The following is a 21,326-nucleotide window of genomic DNA, read 5'->3' as shown; positions in this document are numbered from 1 at the left end:
TTTAACTGACAATCAGCAGTGACTGACTTTTTGCTTCTGAATCAGTTAAAAATAACTGAAAAATTATCCACAAAACACCGAAATTTTTCTAAATATTGTATATTAACGATTTGCTTGCATAATTCGAAAAATTTACTTGCAAAGTTTATTTTAAAATTGTGTAAAGATTTAAATTTCTCACTCCAATAAATGTCTATCGTCAAATTTTCTTAAAAATATAGCATAAAACTTTCCTGAACATTTGAATTGCATTTTCGACTATACTTTCGTGAAAATTTTCCTGAAAATTTAACTTAAATTTTCAGGAAAGTTTCGCGCTAAATATTTATTGAAGTGGGATATTTATATCTTTCCACAATTTTCACTAAACTTTGCATTTAAATATTTCGAAGCTTGCGAGTAAATCTTTAGTAACTTTTTAGGAAAGTTTCGGTGCTATGTAGGTAGTTAAACGTGACTAATTGAATCAATCAAAAACAATTGTATTGAAACATCAGTTATTTTCAACTAATTGTCAGAAAAAAATATTACTATTTGAATTAGTGACTGATTTTTTGCTTCTAAATCAGATATTCTTAACTGATTCAATAATTTAGAGTGTAAGATATAATATACATATATATTGTCCAATGTATAAAATTTACAGTGAAATTTACGTGTGTGACGTGACGTAGGGGGGAGGGGGGGTTCAAGATTTGTGAAGAAGTGTGACATAGGGGGAGGGAGGGGTTAAAAATGGTCAAAAATCGCGTGACGTATTATGTGTACGGCCCCTTTTATAAAAAATATTTCTCTTGAAAACAGAGACCAGGGTCTAAAAAATTATCCAATATTGAAAGAAAGAGAAATGGTAAATTGTTATTACTAATTTTTTTCTTTTAGAATAATTTTTCCTAATAAAACTCCCTAAAGTTCCGAACGCCCAAAAAATACGCTTCATACTTTTTGCAGAGAAAAACGCTTTGCCTTACAATTTTTCATCCAAGGACACAACTTGCATTATGAAACGAGTCGTCATTTAATTTAAAATTTTTTTTTAATTCAAAAATATAGAAGACTTTATCATTAAATCAAAAAATTAAAAATCCCGAATGTGTGTAAATACATCTCCTAGATCAACTTCGCATTTCCTTAATTAATATATTTTTCGAGAATTAAATTATAATTGATGAGTAGAGATCGATAGTTTTAGATAAGAGTAGTATAGAGATTAATTAAAAATGATCAAGCGCGATAAATCTAACATTGAAAGATAAAAGAAGAAAACAAAAACCGCAAAGAGGACGAATATCCAATTCTTTTTTTTTAATAATCCACATCCTAATGCTGATTAAAATGCAGACCTTCTGCTTTATTATTTAAGTCTCTCAACTACATTTACTGTGGATACGTCTTGAAAGCAATAGAGCCTGTAGCGTTTAAATTTTTTAATGTCCAAGTTAGCTCACTCTCGGGGAACTTGTATATAATAGCAAAAAAGTTATACATTTGCCAAGCTGATGTTTTCGCTATATAGAAAAGATATTCCTCAACTTCCTTCAGGAATGGTAATTTGAAATTCCACATCTTGTTTGTTTAATATTTTTTTCTCCCTCATAGACGTGGCAAAAGTTTGTTTATATATTTGTTTGCGATGTTCGCGATGAAAAAATTGACGGAAATAGTTTACATTTTTTTCCCTCATCTAATAATAATAATAATAATAATAATAATAATAATAACAATAATAATAATGGTGATTCTATTTGAAGCATCTTTAGATTAAGAATAAAAAGGACATTAATCATTTTGTTTCACTCGACTCGCGCAAACACTTATCAGGGTCACTATTATATGTATATTAATCATTTCTTTTTTCACATTATGTGTATAGTTGTTTGAGGAAGATTCTTAAATGTTTTCATGCAGTCATTATAACCGCACACAACTATCAGAGCTCCATAATTGATTACGATTGCATCATAACTGTTTAATTTCTTCGCGAATTTCTAATAATTAGATATTCAATCTGTTATAGTTTTTCTGAATTATTTTACAGCATGGGATTTTCTTATGAAAATTAAAATATTATTTCATCATTTCCTTTTTCTTTTTATATTCGCAATTATCGATTGAATAAAATAAATTAATAAAATTATCAAACTATTAAGTAAAAAAAAAAAATTCTTTATGCATTTGAATTAATGAAAAATTGTTCGCAACTATAAATAATTAGTAAAAATTGCTCCTAATTCTTAATAATTTTTACAGTAATTTTGAAGTAAAAAAATTTTAAACTATCAAATATTTTTTAAACAAGTAGAAAATTCTGCTAATTCTGCTGAATTCATTTTACCAAATTTACTTTCTCTAAATTATAATTAGTGAAAAGTCATTAAGTAAAATTAGTATAGTATTAATTAGTAATAATTTCTACTAATTCTTAGTAACTTTTAACTAACATTTAAGTAAAACATTTTTAAATATTACTAAACTGAATTTTCTAAATCTGTTTAGTGGGAATTTTGCTGATGACTTAAATTTATCCAATATTTAATTACTTTTAGTAGAATAGTACTATTTAATTAAAGCTTTACAGTTTTTTTTTTTGCTTAAAATTTAGTAAAAAAAATGTGCTAACTAATAAATATTTTCAAACAAATAAAAATACTGCTACTTATTCTGTGTATCAAAGTTTTGCGTAATCTTGTCTTTAAGTTAAAATTACTGAAAATTTACAGCTTATTAAATTTTTAGTGAAAAATTTTACTAATTCTCAGTAATTTCTAATTTTCCACTAAAAATTTAGAATAAAAATTTTAATCTTTTAAATAAAACAGTAAATTGTACTTTTAAAGTAATTAACATTTTTATAAAATTTAATTTATTAATTAGTAAAAATTGATACTGATTCCAAATAGTTTTCCCCTTGAACTTCAGTATAGAAAATTAAAACTACGAAATAAAATACAGTAAAATTTTACTAAAAATTAGTAAAAAATTAATTACAAATGTAAATTAGTAGACAAATTTTCACTTTAATTCTGATTTGTCATTGTTTTCAAAAGTCAAAATTTGAGAATTATTTTCTGAATTAAGTCTGGAAAAAATCCTAGAAATAAAAAAAAAGCCTAAGATCAGTAATCTTAAAAAAAATACAGGCATCACAGTTAGCCCATTCCCCCCCCCCTTTTTTATCCCCTTAAATTAATTAAAACCCCTAAAACAGAAAAAATCATAAATTTTCTCTCCTTTTCCCCTTATTTTTAAGAAAAACTTGTAAAAACTGCCATTTTTTGTTAGTTAGGAAAACTTTTAGTTTGTCTTAAGAAAAAATTTTTGCTTTTCGACAACTTTGAAAAAATTTTAGTATTTTGAAACTTAAAAATTTTTTTATATTATTTATCAGTTTTTAAACTTAGAAATTTTTTCACAAAAACAAATATAAAGTAACTTTAACTTTTAAGAAAAATTAAAATTGTTTAAAATTTTTGACAAATTGTTTTAATTTCAGAATAAATTTTACTAAATTCAAAGAATATTTTACTAATTTTCAATAAAATTTACTACGGATATTAAAAAATTTCCTCTGGAAATAACAATTTTTGATAGCAAAATTTACTATTTTCAATGTCAATTTTTTAATAAAAATTATTTAAATTTTCCTCAAACATTACAATTAGCTATTAAATATTCATATTTTTAGAGTAAATTTTACTATTTTTGGTATAAATTTTTTTAATTTTTATAAAAAAAAATTGTTTTCGAAAATACAAAATAGTAAAAGTTATTCTGAGAATAACAATTTTTAATATTAAATTTTAATATTTTTAAAGGACATTTATTCAAGTCCCAAGTTAATTTTACTAATTTTTTCTGAAATTTATTTCGTATATCGTTAAATTCATTTAATTTTAAAACAAAAGTAGCGTTATAATAAAAATTTTGATTAAAAATTTAAAAAAAGGTACAAACTACGGAAAAAGATAAAAAAGATTATCAATAATCAACAGGAAAAGTTTAACAAAAAAATAATTTGATTTAAAAAAAATTGAAGTTAAAAGAAAAAGTTAAAAAATCTTTAAAATATTAAAATAAATTTTTTGGCCTGTAATTCAATAATTTTTACTTACTTAATTTATAAACTCCCCTTTTTTTAAACTGAATCCCTGGAAATCTAGTCTATAAGTTCAAATTGCTGAGAGATCGTCGGCTAATTGTAAATAATTTATAAAAATAGTTACAAATTTTCAATAATTTTTCAGCTAAAACTTAACTACAATTTTGTCTTCGGATTTATTTTCCGAGCCCATTAAAAAAAATACTGACAAAATTCTTAAGAACCATTTTTTTTATTCTTGAAAATAAGTTTACTTTTACATTGTTACTCTCATTTGTTTCACTTCCTCCGTTCCTCTCGTGAGCACGCGAGATTATAAGTATAAAATCTTTGAGTTTGTAATCATTGCTCATGAGTAATTATTATATCTAAACATATTTAATTGTTTTCATCTTTTACCGTTCGACAAACGTCATTTCGATATTCTTCCATAGAAGTTGAACTGCATGGTTGGCTATTGAAGAAAGAAATAAAGAAGTCACCGGAAGTGAAGTTTATGAAGGTAACTGCTCGTATAAACATAAAATGCATCCGTAATAATAAGGCTATTAAAGAGAGTGCAATAAATTCGTCGTTGCGTGACTTTCAATTTGAGTGCAAATACGTCGCCGTTCTTTTTAAACGCCAATCAAGAAAATTTCATTCAAAAAAAGAAGAGAAAAAAGGGAAAAAACAAAAAATAAGAAAAAAGAGCAAAAAGTAGGAAAAAAATAAGAATAATTTTCTCATAAGATCTCGAAAACACTTTGTTTCTCTATTTGTGACTCGCGGGAATTAATTTCCTCTCCATCTATTGATACAAAATTCGTTAAAATAATTAATAATAATTTTTACTAATTCTTAGGAACTTTTAACTACAATTTCAGTAAAAAATATTTTACATTACTTAACAAAATTTTCTAAATTTTTTTTCAGTGAAAATTGAACTCCTGATTTCAGTACTAACTTTTAGTAAAGTATTGCTATTTTCTCTAGGATTTACAATTTTTTTTACTAAAATTTTTATAACAAATAACTAGAAATTAATAACAATTGTTACTAAAGGCAATAAGTTGCATAATTTTCACCAATTAATATGTAGATATAAATAAATTTAAAAATAGGATTTTGAAAATATTTCACAATTTTCGAGAATCAATGTCGATTAATACAAAATTGGTTTTACTAAATTTATAATAAAAAAATTCTATTCATTCTGCTAAATTCAATTCAGGAAATCATGTCTTTGAATATCTATCAAAATAAAAGTAAAAAATGAAAGTGGAAATTAAATGTATCAAAGTGAAAAAGAGAAAAAAAAATTTTTAAATAAAAATAAGATGAAACTAAAGTTACCAACGTTGATTCAACGAAAAAATATTTAAATAAATTTTCTCTAAAAAGTTAAGGATATAAATTTTTCTTGTTTATTTTTAATCCAAGTTAAAAGTTTACTAGCAACAATTCGCGCGCTAAAGAGCGCGGTTAACTTCTTACTGCCTTTTTTAAAAATAAAATTAGCAATTTAAAAAAAATAGAATTTAAAAATTTTCTAATTTAAATTTTTGTTAAAAACACTAAATGAAATTCAATTTTGGAGAAATTAAATTATTTTCAAAAAAAAATAAATAAATAAAATTGAGGGGCTGGATGCTATAACTTCTCCAAAGTTTAGTTATTTTCATAAATATCAATTAAATTCTTGTTCTAATTTCAATTATTTTCAAAAATTTTTCTAAAATTTTCAATATCTAAGATTTTAATAATATTTCCCAAAACGAATTCAATTATTTAAAAAAAATTTTAATAAAATTGTATGTAAACATTTAATTATTTTCATAAATAATAAAAAATTTCACAGAAATTAAATTATTTTCATAAATAATAAATTTTTTTTAAAGAATTTAATTATTATTTTCATAAAAAATAATTTGAAATTCTAGAGAATAATAATTTGAATTAAAATGATGAAATTAATTTTGATGAAGTTACAGTAACAATATTCTTATAATATGAAATAATGATTTTATCTCTCGGTCATCTTTAATTATTAGAAAACATGAAGAAATCGATCACTCCGAGTCGAAGACTCGGAGCAATCGATATCTTCATGTTTTATAACAATACCTACCTTTATAAGTTGTTTAATTTTAAAAAGGTTTGAATTTTTTAATTCCTGTGAAAAATCCTGTTCCAAAAATAAGATTAAAAATAGGAATTGTGCAAATATTTTTCTTCTTTTTCTGAAGCAAAATAATAATTTTGTTAAAAAAATTGTGATTCATAAACAAAAATAATGCAAAATAAATACATTTTCTATTCCTTAATCACAGTTGTTTAACAATTTTCTAATTTTGTTTAGAAGTAAAGAACAAAAATTTCCATAATTTCAATTTGACAAAGGGTCAAAATTCGTGAAATTTTCACAGAAAATAAAAAGTATTTTTTTTAAATCGAAATGTTGAAAAAACATTTCTATTTGGCCTTAAGAATGTGTCCACCAAAAAACAGAAAAAAAATTATTTTTTACAAACGTTATTGCAAAATTAATTTTTTTGCAACTTTTTAAACAAAATTTGATTTCCCCTAAATGAATGAACCGATTTAAATGAACCAAGCGGGAATATAAAGGGGATAAAATATTATTTCGTTTAGAATTAGAAATTTTTTCAAAGTTTATTTTTTAATAATTATTTAATACATTTTTTATCAACAATTAATTTTTTTTAATGTTCTGCGCTTTTTAAAAATTTAAAAAAATATTAACATACACTTAAAACTATCAGAAATCAAAATCCGTTGAGAAAATTTAGGAGCGACAATTATTTTAAAAGTCATAATGAAAATTATATTGGCGCGGTGTAGTGCATCAACGCTGAACTTAGTTTTCGATCATTTTTATCAATTTTTATGGTTATATAATTGAATAAAAATATTAATTTGACAGTGTTTTGTTTATTTCGTAGTTAAAAATAATGTTTTAATTCTAAAAATCATCAAAATCGCATCTCCGTTCAATATAATTTTCATTATAAATTTTCATTAAAAAAATTAATTATTTATAAAAACTTTATTAAATAATTATTAAAAAATAAACTTTTTAAAAATTTTCTAATTCTAAACAAAAGTATATTTTATCCCCTTTATATTCCCGCTTGGTTCATTTAAATCGGTTCATTCATTTAGGAGAAATAAAATTTTGTTTAAAAAGTTTGAAAAAAATTAATTTTGCAATAACTTTTATAAAAAATAATTTTTTTTTCTGTTTTTTGGTAGACACATTCTTAAGGCCAAATAGAAATGTTTTTTCAACATTTCGATTTAAAAAAAATACTTTTTATTTTCTGTGAAAATTTCACGAATTATATACAATAATTATAGTATACCTAATACCTAATAATATAATAAGTATACAATCTATCTAAAGTTAACAAATAACAAAAGTATAAACAAAAGACAACTTCAGAATGTGATGGACAGAAAAAGTGAATGAATGAAAGAACATTCAAATAAAACGTTTCTCTAGTTCTGAATTAATCCAAAATCCCTCGCGCTTTCAATTTCATGATAAAATTCCAGCAAAAATACTATCCCGAACGGAAACAATTAGAAAAAGAAAATAAAAATCAAGAGAAAGAAAAATTGTACACTTCTCAACGTGGCAATAATATCAGGTACGTCAATTTGCGGTGACTGGACCGAAAGCTTTTTAAAAGCGACCAATGCCAATAAGACCCTGCAACGTAATACACTCAAGAAGTGACATTCCTTGGCGTTTCTGTGTCTTTTTTTCTTTTACATTATATTCGATACCCACAGGAAAATATACAATGTTTGCGCATTTTAAAACCGCCATTGCGGCCATATTGACCCTTGGCCGACGCGAATTGAACCGGACAATAATAATTTATTGCTACCAGTTCGTGGGGATATTGCGAGAGAGAGAAAGAGGAAGAAAGAGAGACAGAATACAAACATCATTGGGAAAAGGTTTGGTATTCCTCCAACTCTCATCTAGATCTGAGAAGGTGGAAGCGCCATGTACTATATATATATACAAAAGAGAGAAAGAGAGAGAGAGAGAGCACACAGCCTGGGAATCGAACCCGGAACCGGTCCTTTTTGCTTCATCCTCTGAAACTCCGAAGATCGCGGGCAGAAGACTTGTTGCAAATTTGTAGCGGTTTCAATCCGTTAGGCGCGTGCAATAGAAAATTTTTTCCCTCCTTCTCTTTTCAATTTTAAATCCATTTCACTCTACTTTGGTGAAGCGGGACCAGAAATGAGAGAACTTTGCGTGGCTTGTTTGGAGTTCCTTGGGGCGCGTACCCACGCCCGCCAAAGCTCCTCTCGGACCCCCCCTCTCTCGTTTCTTGACACACGGTTAATGCTTGTCAGTCGAAATCCAATAAGACCAGACACTCAGGGAATTGAACCAAATGAACGAGACATGAAGTGCCTTGGGCGCACGGCGCTTCTTCTTCTTCTTCGCCTTCTTCTTCTACTTCGTCTTCTACTTCTTGTTCTTATCCGATAGGCGCCCTATCTTTCGAGCTAGAAATTGGATTCGACATATACGCCGTCTATATAAACCTTCGTACCGTTAGACTATTCTTACGTTCGTTATTCGTTTTAACAATGAATATCCTCTCGACCATCTGCGGGGATGAGTGGCGCGCACTGTTTTTTATGAGCGCTTTGTTTCAGGAACAGGTGTTTGCTGCTTATATATGTGTATATGTGCTCTCTGTATATTTCTAAATTTGCTTCCGTTTTTTCTTTCGATTTTTACATTTATTTGGAATCTTACAGTTTTTATGTAGAATTTAAATCTTACTTGGAATTTAAGGGGAGAACCCACCTTTATTTTCACCCCTTTAAAATAAAATTATTAAACGAGGTAATATTTTTTTTCTTACATTATTTGTAACCTGAAAACATAAGATGGTCAAAAATACTTCATTTCAATTTTTGAAGAGGTTAGAATTTTTTTCTTTTCACCTACTACATATTATTGCAAATCCATGCGAGAAGTTGTTTAGAATTGTAAAATATGCATGGAAAAAAATTGGCGTTGAAAAATATTTAAAACTGTCACAGAAGATCGATTTTTAATATTCAAATCTTTAAGTTTTGCCGAAATTTCGAAAGCCTTAAAACTGAAGTCACAAAAAAATTTTTAAAAACACAAGAATAACCCCTTAAAATGTTTGAGAATAATTTTTTTTTCAAACATAGAAAAAAGTAGCTTGTAGTGTCACAAATTTAAAAAAGTATCCAAATAGTAGCAAATCAGAAGAAAGATAGTAAATAGTAGGTTTTAGTATATAAGTACGAAGCCTGCTAATACTAATACAAATTAGAAAAATTTGTATCTACCTAGAATATTATTTCTCATGAATAAAAAAAAGAACAGAAATTTAAAAGATTGTCTGACCGAAATCGAATTTTACTACTGATATACAAGAACGCTTAAGTCTTGCTATAAATTTCTTCTTCTACTTATTGTATTAGTAGTAGCTATCATCTATCAATCCCTAAAGATACAAACAATCTAACATTTATTTTATTTGACTATTGAAACTAAAATTTCAAAAAATTAAACTTTCTGTCTGACAGATGTCAACTTGTACTACTGATTCCAAAATGAGATTTTTCAACTATTCCTGAAATTGTCCTAAAGTTTCTAAATCTACACTTTTAACAGTGGAGTAAGTTTGATTAGAACTAAATATCACTACTATAACACTAAATCTACGAAAAATTCTATTATTTTGTCTGAGAATCGTCTTTTACAACTTCTTCCAAAAGAGGATCAATTTTCAAGTCTTGATCAAACTATCTTTTGCTACTGAAACCACCGTCAAAGATAAAGCGAGTATTTCACTGTGATTTACTTTTATCACTAACAATAAAATTACCGTTTTTATTACACCAAGTCTGATTAACGAGTATGTTTACTACTAATTCCAAAATTGAAACACAACTAATTGTATAAATTCAAAAAATTAAACAACTTTAAAAACAAAATTACACAAGTTTATTACTGAACCAAAATTAAAAAGGCACTTTTACTAATGATGTTGCAAATTAGCTCAAAACTAGTTCGAATTAAAATATACGGTCTGGGTATAACCGTCTTTTACTACTACTTTAAAAAAGATAGATCAGTATAAAATCAAAAACTATTTTCGATTTACAACATCCACAAAAATTTTTTAAATTGTGGTAAATATACTTCTAACTCTCTTTAACAACTTCTTTTAAAATTGATTGGAATTAAAGTTTGTGTCTGACTGCAATCGATCTCTACTACTGATTGCAAAAAAGAAAAAACAGTCCTTTTAAAATTATTATTTACTAAATTTATAACAATGAGAAAAAAAAACTTAGGTAACTGCAAGAGAATATAATGGGGAGTTCTAAAAAAAGGTTTTTTTAATGTAATAATTTTAGAAAAAATGAATAATATAATATTATAAAATTATAATAAAATTAAAAAATAAATAAAATAACAACAAGAGAAAACCCTGCGCAATATAATATAAAAATGTTAATATTTCTTGAAGCCGTATTTTAATAATTATTTACATAAATATACAACTTCCTTATATTAAATTTTGTTATAACATATAAATGACTAATTATTCATTAATAATCAAAAACTATTAATTATTAATTAATAACTATTAATAACTATTAATTTAATTTAAAATTAAAATATACAGAAAATAATTTTTTTTAAATCCAACTACTTTGGGTAGTAAAGTGAATACTAAGAAGTAGTTTAAATACATTGAAAAAAAATTTATTTGATTTAATCAAATAATAAAATAATGTCAAAAAGTTCGGAAAATTTACTTACTAACTCAAATTTAGGTTGACTATCAATTCCAAAAATACAAAATTTTTAAAAAGAAAGAGAATTACGAAAATCGAGGATAAACTTTTTAAAAGTTTTTCTCAAAAATAAGAGGAAGAGGAAAGGAAATTCATGATTTTATGTGTTTTAAAGGATTTTATTAATTTCAGGGGATAATAGTGAAAATTACTTTTGACTAATACCGAAAAAGGTTTTTAATACTAATTCTAAAAATACTATAATTTTGAACAACGAAAATACAGTAAAATACAGTATACGGCGCTTTTACTACTGATGCTAAAATTCACTAAAATTAAAAATATTTCGTCTGACTGTAACTATTATTTAACAGAAATACCAAAATGTACAATAATTTTTAAAGTCTGTCTAAAACTGCCTTTTACTACTAATACCAAAAGTACAGAAATATTGAAGGGTGACTGAACTCTCCTTTTCTACTAACACTAAAATTAATTAAAATTAAATTGTCTGACTAAATCTATACGATTACTACCAATTCAAAGATAAAATAAAAACATTTAACTAACACAAAAAATATCTTTTACTGTAAATTAAAAAAATTTAAAATGCCTTCTGTCAGACAATAATTTACTTTTACTACTAAAATATTGAAATTACGTAAAATTAAAAATTCCTCCCTAAACTTTAATTGACATTTAATACTTATGCCAAATTCAAAATGATTTTTTGTCTGTATGAAACTGCCTTTTACTACTGACACCAAAAGTATAAAATTTGGAGAGGCTGACTGTAACTCTCCTTTTCTACTGATACCAAAATTATATTGAATTGAATTTTCTTTTTGACTATAAATGATTTTTACTTCAAGTTTCAAATTGGAGAGGCTGACTATAATTTTCCTTTTCTACTGATACCAAAATTATAATATAATTGAATTTTAATATTATAAAATTTAATTTTCTGTCTGACTAAAAATGATTTTTACTCCTAATTTCAAAAATAAAAGATATTAAAAGTCTGGCTAAATTTAACTCCTACCACTAGGATTAAAATTACCTAGGTTGTCATTAGAATCAATTCTTTCTAATTCGGAAAAACGAAACTTAAATTATTCTAACACTGTATTTTACTGCTAACTCAAAAATTACGAATTTCGAAGAAGTCCAACCATGAATCACTTTTACCACAGACAGAAAAATTACAAAAAATTTTAATCGCATTTAAAATTTTCTCTAATATAAAAAATAAATAAATGTAAAAAAAAATAGAAGCAAAATGAAGAAATGAAAAAAAGAAATAAAATTGGAACAAAATAAAAAAAAAGAAAAAAAAAGAAAAAAATAAGAAAAGAACTAAAAAAGAAACTAAGCAAAAAATAGAAACAAAATTTAAAAAACTAAAATAACAGATTCCAAAAAAACTTCGTCTCTAAATAACAGACTTTATCCAGTAAAATTATACAAAACACGAACATTTTTTTCCTAAAAATAGAAATAAAAAATAACCTCAGAATATTTTCTGCCACGATATAAATAACGTTTAAGATAAGATTATTCGTTTCATTAAAAAAAATATACACCTGAACTGAAGCAAATAATTTTATCTGAGTCATTAGGGGGGAAAAAGAACTCTTATAACTAATACGTGCTATTTCCTCAATATCAATATACATATAAAATTTCCGATCCACTAAAATTATGAATTTTATTTGATAAAATACAGGAACTGAGTAAGTGCTATATATAAATATACCTATAATACTCATCTCCAGCATGAAAATTATGTAAACAGAATGTAAACAGATCAAGGGGTCAATCGTTCTAGATCTAACTGTGGATCGTAATCGAGGACTTGGTCTATTGCACATTTTTCCTTTAAGCGAATAAAATTTACTACGGCGATTATTAGGCAAATATACCGAAACATAAAAGTAAATACCGTGAATACCGTAAGAGCAAATGCAAGTATAAAATGCCATACGAAATGCCTTCAAATCACGCCGGTTCTCAAAGTGTGTGGTGAGCGCGCACACAAATTTTATAATTAAACTAATTCGGGATGAAAGTACCGTTCTCGTAAAAAAAACATGTATATATTTGTTTCTTTTTTTCTTATTTAGAGGATAAAAAAAAGAGGTATACTCTCATGAGGTAATGCACTGTAACTATAACATTACGTAATCAATTTTTTCTTAACCCTCCATTGACCTCTCTGTTTATATGAGTTGTGCATGGGAATGCATCGGCGCTCAACAATATTTTATTTCTATTTCATAAACAGCTTCTTATTTTCCTTCATTTTCTCCTTCTTCTTCTGCTTCTTTTCAGAGATAATATTCACCTTGAAACGAATGTCATTGAATAAATTTAAATTCATTATTGGCAACTTTTTTATTTTCCTACTTATTTATCTTTTTTTTTTAATTTTATTTATTTATTTTATTTTTGTTTACTTATTTTTATTTATTCTTTTTTTTGACAGAGCAATTATTTTCAGAAATACAGCTTCACATACAAAGAGAAAAATTTTGTTTGAATTTGATATAATTTATATGACTTAAATATATTTAACTCGGAGTTGTCTAAATTATTTGTTTTTAATTTTATTTTATTATAATTAAAAAAATTATGTTTAAGCAAGTAAGAAAAGTAATTTATGTCAAATTCTACTAAATTGTTTCTAAAATTAAATAAATAAAGAAACAGAAAATTTAAACTTTGAAATGAATGAATTTAAGATTGATTAAGATTATAATTTGATAATTATATTGTTTGAAATTTTGATAAATTGAAATTTAGATCAACTGAATTTGTGTCCAATTAAAAATAGAATAAATTAGGATTCCAAAGATTTATTAAAATATAAATATTTTGCCCATGTAAGTAAATTAATAAATTAATTAAATTAGTTGATTTAAATATATTACAAAATGAACTTTTGATTTCAATGAATTAAACTCAGAGTCAACTAAGATTTCAAACCATAAAAGTTTCAAAATATTAAAATTTAAAATTGAAATTTATTAAAATATAAAAGTTTTACAGGTGCAAATAAATAAATTAATTAATTACAAACTTTAAGAAATTAAACTTTTGATTTTGACGAAACAAATTCAGAGTCAGCAAAGATTTTAATCGATAAAAGTATTAGAAAATTAAAATTTATTAAAGTATAAAATTTCCAAAGGTGTAAATAAATAAATAAGAAAAATTAATTAATTAATTAGAAACTTTTAGGAACTAAACTTTTGATTTTGACGAATGAAATTCAGAGTCAAGAAAGATTTTATTTTTAACCGATAAAACTTTCAAAAATTAAAATTAAAATTTATTGAAATATAATTGTTCTACAGGTATAAATAAATTAATAAATTAATTACTATAACTTCCAGAAACTAAATGTACTTTTGATTTTGACAAATTAAATTCAGAATCAACTATGATTACAATCGATATAATTTAAAAAATCTAAATTATTTAAAAGATTTTAGAATCTAAACATTTGATTAAAAGCAATATAAATAAATTTTATTATTCACGAAATAATTTAAATATTTATAAAAATAATTTCATTTTTGCGAAGAATTTTATAAAATTTTTTAAATAATTGATTTCTTTCGACTAATTTTATGCAAATTCTAATTTAAATAATTGAATTCTTTAAAAATGTTTATTATTCATGAAAAGAATTGATTTCTTACGAAGATTTTTACAAAACATTTTTAAATAATGGAATTCTGTTTGGAAATTTTATGAAAATGGTAGATATTAAAAATTGATGAATTCCTAAAAGTTTTTAAAAAAAATTAAATTTTACAAATAACTCAATTAAAATTTTTGACAATAATTGAATTCTTGCGAACGATTCTTTTAGAACTTTTGAAAATAATTGAATTTCCAAGAAGAAATTTATTACTTTTAAAAATAATTGAATTCTTGTGATGAATATTGTTATTTATGAAAATAATTGAATTTTGCAAAGAATTTTATTCAAATGCCTCAAAATAATGGAATTTTCGGAAATAATTTTCTTATTTATCAACATAATTGAATTCTTGGGAGGAATTTTATTAAAATCTAAATTGTATTTAAAATAATTAATTTTCATCGAACAATTTTATTAAAATATTTTAAAATAATTGAATTCGTATGAAAAATTCTAATATTTTAAAATAACTTAATTCTTCCGAAGAATTTAAAAAAACATTTTATTAAATAATTGATTTTTTCGAGGAATAAAATTAAATTTTTAAGAATAATTATATTTTTTAAACAATTTATTCCTGTAAAATTGTAATAAAAATAATTGAAATCCTGTGATGAATTTTATTATTTATGAAGATAATTGAATAGTTGCTAAGAATTTTATTATTTATGAAAATAATTGAATTATTGCGAAAAATTTTATTAAAATGTTTAAAAGGAATTGAATTTTAGTGAAAAATTTAGTTATTTTTGAAAATAATTGAATTCTTCATAAGAATTATAAATGTTGTTTTATAATAATTGAATTATAATAATTATAATTATAATAATTTATAATAATTGAATTATAATAATTGAATTTATTTTATGAACATTTTATATTTTAAATAATATTGAATTCTTATGAAAAACTCTATTTGTATAAAAATATTTAAATTTTTCGATTAATTAATTTAAAATAGTATCAAAAATAATTGAAATTCTTCGATAAGTTTTATTATTTATGAAAGTATTTGAATTCTTGTTTAGAATTTTATCAAAAATTTTTTTTTAATTGAATTTTTTGAAAAATTTTATTATTAGTGATAGTATTTGAATTTTTGTGAAGAATTGTATAAAAATTTTGCTAAATAATTGATTTGTTCCAAATTTTTTTTTGGAAATTCTATTCTAAATTAATTAAATTCCTGTGGAAACTTTATTATTTTTGAAAATAATTTAATTTTGGATGAATTTCATCAATTTTTTTTTAAATAATTGAATTCTTTTGCGAAATTTGATGAAAATACTAAATATTAAAAATAATTGAATTTCGAATATTTTTTGAAAATAATTGAATCGTTTTAAATAATTTGATAATAATTTTTTAGAATGGTTTTTTTATTTCTAGTACTAGTATTAGAGAATTTAAAGTAGTGGTAATTCTAAAAAAACAGTAATAGAATCTAAAAAAGTACCCAAATAGTAGCATAACGTAAAAAAAGTACCTATTAAATAGTAGCTTTTAGTAGATGAGTGCGAAGCCTGGAGTCTAATAATAAGCTTTGTTGCAAGTTATTTGCAAAATTTGATTGAAGTACGCATTTTGCAAAAAAATTGCAAGAAAGCTCATTATTAGACTCTAATCATAATAGAAATGTTAAAATATCATTAAAATAAAAAACTTGCATAATTTCCATGGAATCTCTACGGAAATTCCATGGAGAAGTTTTATGGGATTTCCAGGGGGTACTTCCATGGAATTTTTCGACGTTGGATAAGTGAAGCGTTGTTAAGTCTGAAAAATTTTTTAACCAGAAATCGGAAAAACAGTTAAATCAAAAGTTACTCAAACTCCAGTCCAAACTGTTCCAAATAAATAACAGACTGTAGAGCTTAAAAATAAATTTAAAGAAAACTGTAGAGAATAAAAATAAATTTAAAAAATTGAACAATTTAACGGCTAATTAATTATTAATGAGAATATAATGGTCAAGGGGCGAAATAAAAAAAAAATAATAGAAAAACAGTAAGAAAAGATGTGTATATGATATATTCGTGGGACCGATTAGAACTCGCGATACAATGTCTCCCTTGCAGGAAAAATAAGTTAAGAAAAATAACAGTACGGTTGTAAAAGCATTGTTTTAACTTTGGGAAGTTTACTATATTTGGCTCACACACTTGGATAGCCATCTTTCTCTGCAGATTGGCACTTTGCACATCTACTAACAGGGGCCAAGTTCATTGAAAATTATTCGGGATATAACTGTTCCGCCTTGTTCCATTTTTATTCAACCGCTTACATAACGAAACATTGTTAATGTTCACACAGTTATAGTTCACTTTTTGTTTTTGCCCTTCTTCATATTTTACTCTCTCAACTATACACAATTGTCACTCTCACACAACTATATACAAGAGAAAAAAAAATCTCACAATGCAAAAAGAAAAAAAAATATATATAGCCATCAGTGAACTTCCTCATTAGAAATTACATTTTCAAGAATCACTTCCTTATACTTTGTAAAGTGTATTATTGTAATAATTACGATGAATATTAACATTTTTTTTTTCGTTTGCTAGATACAAACATTTGACTATATTATAGTATTGAAAGATGGACAGATGTTTAAATGAGATTGTTGAGCTCGTGGGAAAAATTAATCAAGAAAGTTTAATGACTTTCAAGGCTCGACATGAATTTGCAGATTAGATATATAGATTGCAACTGTTTACTTTTTTTCCTGAATGCAGAAGTTGTTGCGTAATGAGGCGCCGGATAGAAGAGGATTATGATTTTTATGATGATTAAAAAGTCCGTTGGGATTTTAAATTTTTCTCGAATTAAAGAAACGATGAAATTAATTAATTACTTACACCCACAGAGAGAAGTTAATGATTTTTAATATTGAAACATTTTTATTCGTTATACAAATTAATTTTTTATTTTAATGAATATAACTAATGAGATTATAATATTTTTTTATTTTATTTTTATTATCCTGATAAATTCGAACGACATACCTCAAATTATTTAGGCGTTAGACGACACAAGGGAAACCATAACCATTATAGAAAAATAAATTCTTTATACATTTTTTATTGTTTTAATTTACTATAATTTTTTAATAAAAAAAAACAATTCGTTCATTTTAACTAGACTGCCCCCTTTATTTAAAATCGAATACCGGTGGAGTAGTTTTTTGTTTTTGTAAATTACATACTTTCAAAAAGAAAAAAATTGATTGGAAAACGTTCTCTTCGGAAAAAGTGAGAAAATAAAAAAAAAACAGTGAATTTATATTTCTGGAGAGGCAAAAAAAAAAGTTTGTGGAAGAGTGGAAGGTCGGAAAACCGCGCACTTCTCTAGAAAAGGATGCTGTTCGTTTATGGTGAGGTCAACTAATGGTGAACGTGGTTAATGAGCTGTTAAGAGATAGGTGGACGTTGGAGCAAACGCTCGAGATGCTGGAAGCTTTAAGAGCGCCGATGCAAGTTATTTCGTGGTTAAACGGCAGGAGATCCCTCACTGATTCTAAGGAATTTATGCTACTTTTCAGACCCTCACCACTATATGGAATACTATTACACTATACGCTTGAGCACTTTCCACCAGAGCATCTTTTCCCTCTTTTTTCTCTCCCCCCTCGTCCCACCCTTTTTTCAAACTTCTTCCTAATTTCCATACTTAAGAATATTATATTTCCCTTCATGACAACTGGGGCAATAGGCACTTCTTCTGGAATTTACATTTTTGTCCAGTAGATATTATTTTCACTTTAGAGCTAACCTATTATTTACATCATAATAATGATCATTAGCATAATATCCCTTTCTTTTCGATCCAAACGAAAATAATTAAAACTAGTTCGAATTAATAATAATTTAACTAAACAATTTTATTCACCAATTTAACTTGATGATTAAAAGTCACTTTTTAAACTCACCATTTTATGGTTATGACTTTGTAAACAAACAAGAGTTGGGAAACAATAATTATAAATAATTATAATAAAAAGTCACGTAAAGCAGAACATTTTTAATAAAAAAATTTATTTTATTGAAGTAAATAAAGTTAAATAGGGCACTGAACATGAAGCATTTAGTAAATTCTTTTTTATTTGAATAAACCTTGGTATTTTATCAAAATTTATGGTAGACAAATAAACATTCAACTAATTTATTTAAAAACAAAAAAACTAAGATAACTTTTATTTACAGTGCCACTCAATAACTTTTGCCCACCCGATAGCGATTAAACACTTTACAAAGTTTTGTATTTTGTTTATTATTACCTAAAGTTAAAAAACTCAAGAAGGTCTCTTTTTAAAGCTCTTTTCCTGAGCTTTAACACTTTATAAAACAGAAATTAAAAAATAATTTTGCTAATGTTTAAAAAATGTTATTACAACATAAAATTTTTCAATACTTTTTTTTGTTCTTTTAAAGCGATACAGTTTTTTAGAAAATCATCGCATGTGAATCACACTTTTATCATTTAAAAGCTGGTTTTATCACCTTTAAAACGCATTTTTTAAAATTTTTTAACAATAATTTTTAAGAATAATATGATCATTTTTTAAAAAATTAGCCATTTTTTCAATTGTTGATAACTCAAAAACGGTTCGTTTAAACAACATTTTTTAACAAACATAAATTGTTCCTTTTTAAATATAGAATCAGAAAAAAATATAAAACATTTTTTTTAGAAAAACATTTTTTTAACATATTTTATTTTAAAAATTTTTTTTCATTTTTTATATTTTTAAATTTTAATCGTAGAAATTCGCAACTTTTACTCACCACAACAAACAAATAAATTTATTATCGTATTTATTTAAATATTTTTAATAATTGTAACTCAGCAATCATTTAAATAACTTTAGATAATATTATAATTAAGTTTAATGTTTGTAAACTGATCAAATTTTATTTAAATTATTGCTTTGTTGAAAATAATTACATAAATACAATAATAAATGTATTTTTTGTTGTGGTGAGTAAAAGTTACAAATTTCTACGATAAAAACTTAAAAATATAAAAAATGCAAAAAATTTTGTTTTCAAAAAATATGTTAAAAAAATTTTATGCTAAAAAAAATTCTGTATATTTTTTTCTGATTCTACATGTAAAAATAAAAAATTTATGTTTGTTTAAAAAAATTTTGTTTAAACGAACCGTCTTTGAGTTATCAACAATTGAAAAAAATGGCAAATTTTTTTAAGAAATGATCATAATTATTATTCTTAAAAATTATCGTAAAAAAATGTTTAAAAATGCGTTTTAAAAGTGATAAAACCAGCTTTCAAATGATATAAGTGTGATTCACATGCGATATTTTTTTAAAAAACTGTACTGCTTTAAAAAAAAATTGAAAAATTTTATGTTGCAATAACATTTTTTAAAACATTAACAAATTTATTTTTTTAATTTCTGTTTTATAGTGTTAAAGCTCAGGAAAAGAGCTTTACAAAGAGACCTTTTTGAGCTTTCTAACTTTAATAATAAACAAAATACAATTTATTTAAAAATATTATAATGACGTAAATTATTAAAAAAATATTTTTTTTAATTGAAAACAAGAATATTTTAAACAAATACGATTAATATATTTTAATACGTTTATAATTTTTATAAATTGATACTTCAAAAGGCTTTAATTTAAAATTTTATGAAATTTCAATTTTTAATAAATTTACTTAGAAATTTCAATTTTTGCAAAATGTTAATAATTTAAATTCTTCTCGAAATTAGTTAAATTTGTCAATATGTATTTAATTAATTATTAAAAATAATGGATTTATAAAAAAAGTTAGTTAAAAACATTTTAAAGAATAAAATTTTGGAGAAGTTACCAATGATTGCAGAAATTCAATTATTTCCAAAAGTAATAAAATTCTTCTTACAAAAGTTCAATTATATTTAAAGTTTAAAAACATCGTCAAAATCACAATTATCTTTATAAGTAACAAAATTCTTTTCCAAATTTAAATTATTTTTAAAAATTTTCCTGATTTCAATGATTTGCAATATCTACAAGGTATTTTAATAAATTTTCTAAAAGAATTCAATTTTTTAATAAAATTATAGGTACTCAAAAATTTACAAATTAGTTTCATAAATAATAAAGCTCATCCCAGAATTTTAATTAGTTTTCGTACAGTTTTAATCAAATTCCTCAAAAAATGTAATTATTCTTAAGAATTTGATTAAAATTCGTCAAAAGAATTCAATTATCTAAAAATTTGTTCATAAAATTCTTTATAAGAATTAAATGTAAAAAAACATTCAATTCTTCAATAAATTATTTTATATTTGAATAATTAAATCATTTTCAAAAGGTTTCAAATTTAAATATTTGAAAATTTGAATTTTATATACTTGTTAGTAAATGAGAATGCCCTTTTTTTGTTTTTGAGTTATTAAATTTCAAAGAATAAATTGCGTCGCGGTCGAATATTTTTAAAATTAATTATTACAAATCACTTTAAAATTATCAGTTGTCAGTCACTTCTAATCAATTTCTCGTCTTTACCGATTTCAAAGTGTTTTATTATAATTTTTTTTTGAATTATTAAAACTTTTGTATACATCACTGCCCTTCTTTATTGTATTTTAGAGTTTCGTGCAAAATTTCAGCTAAATTTATTAAATATTTAAAGAGAAAAGTGGTAGAAAAAATTACCATTGAGAAGACAATCAAATGCTGTTTATGTG

The 21,326-nt window shown here is 24.1% G+C and overlaps 1 protein-coding gene across 2 annotated transcripts in view; it reads right to left on the bottom strand.

Moving 5' to 3' along the window:
* Positions 1-21,326, bottom strand: part of LOC122503789 — a 338,227-nt gene that overhangs the window by 226,634 nt on the left and 90,267 nt on the right. The gene's annotated exons all lie outside the window — the stretch shown is intronic.

Source organism: Leptopilina heterotoma, unplaced genomic scaffold, assembly GCF_015476425.1.
Source record: "Leptopilina heterotoma isolate Lh14 unplaced genomic scaffold, ASM1547642v1 Lhet_27, whole genome shotgun sequence".
Classification (NCBI taxonomy): Eukaryota; Metazoa; Arthropoda; class Insecta; order Hymenoptera; family Figitidae; genus Leptopilina; species Leptopilina heterotoma.
Note: the sequence above shows the minus strand (reverse complement) of the source record. Positions and strands in the feature narration are given on the sequence as shown.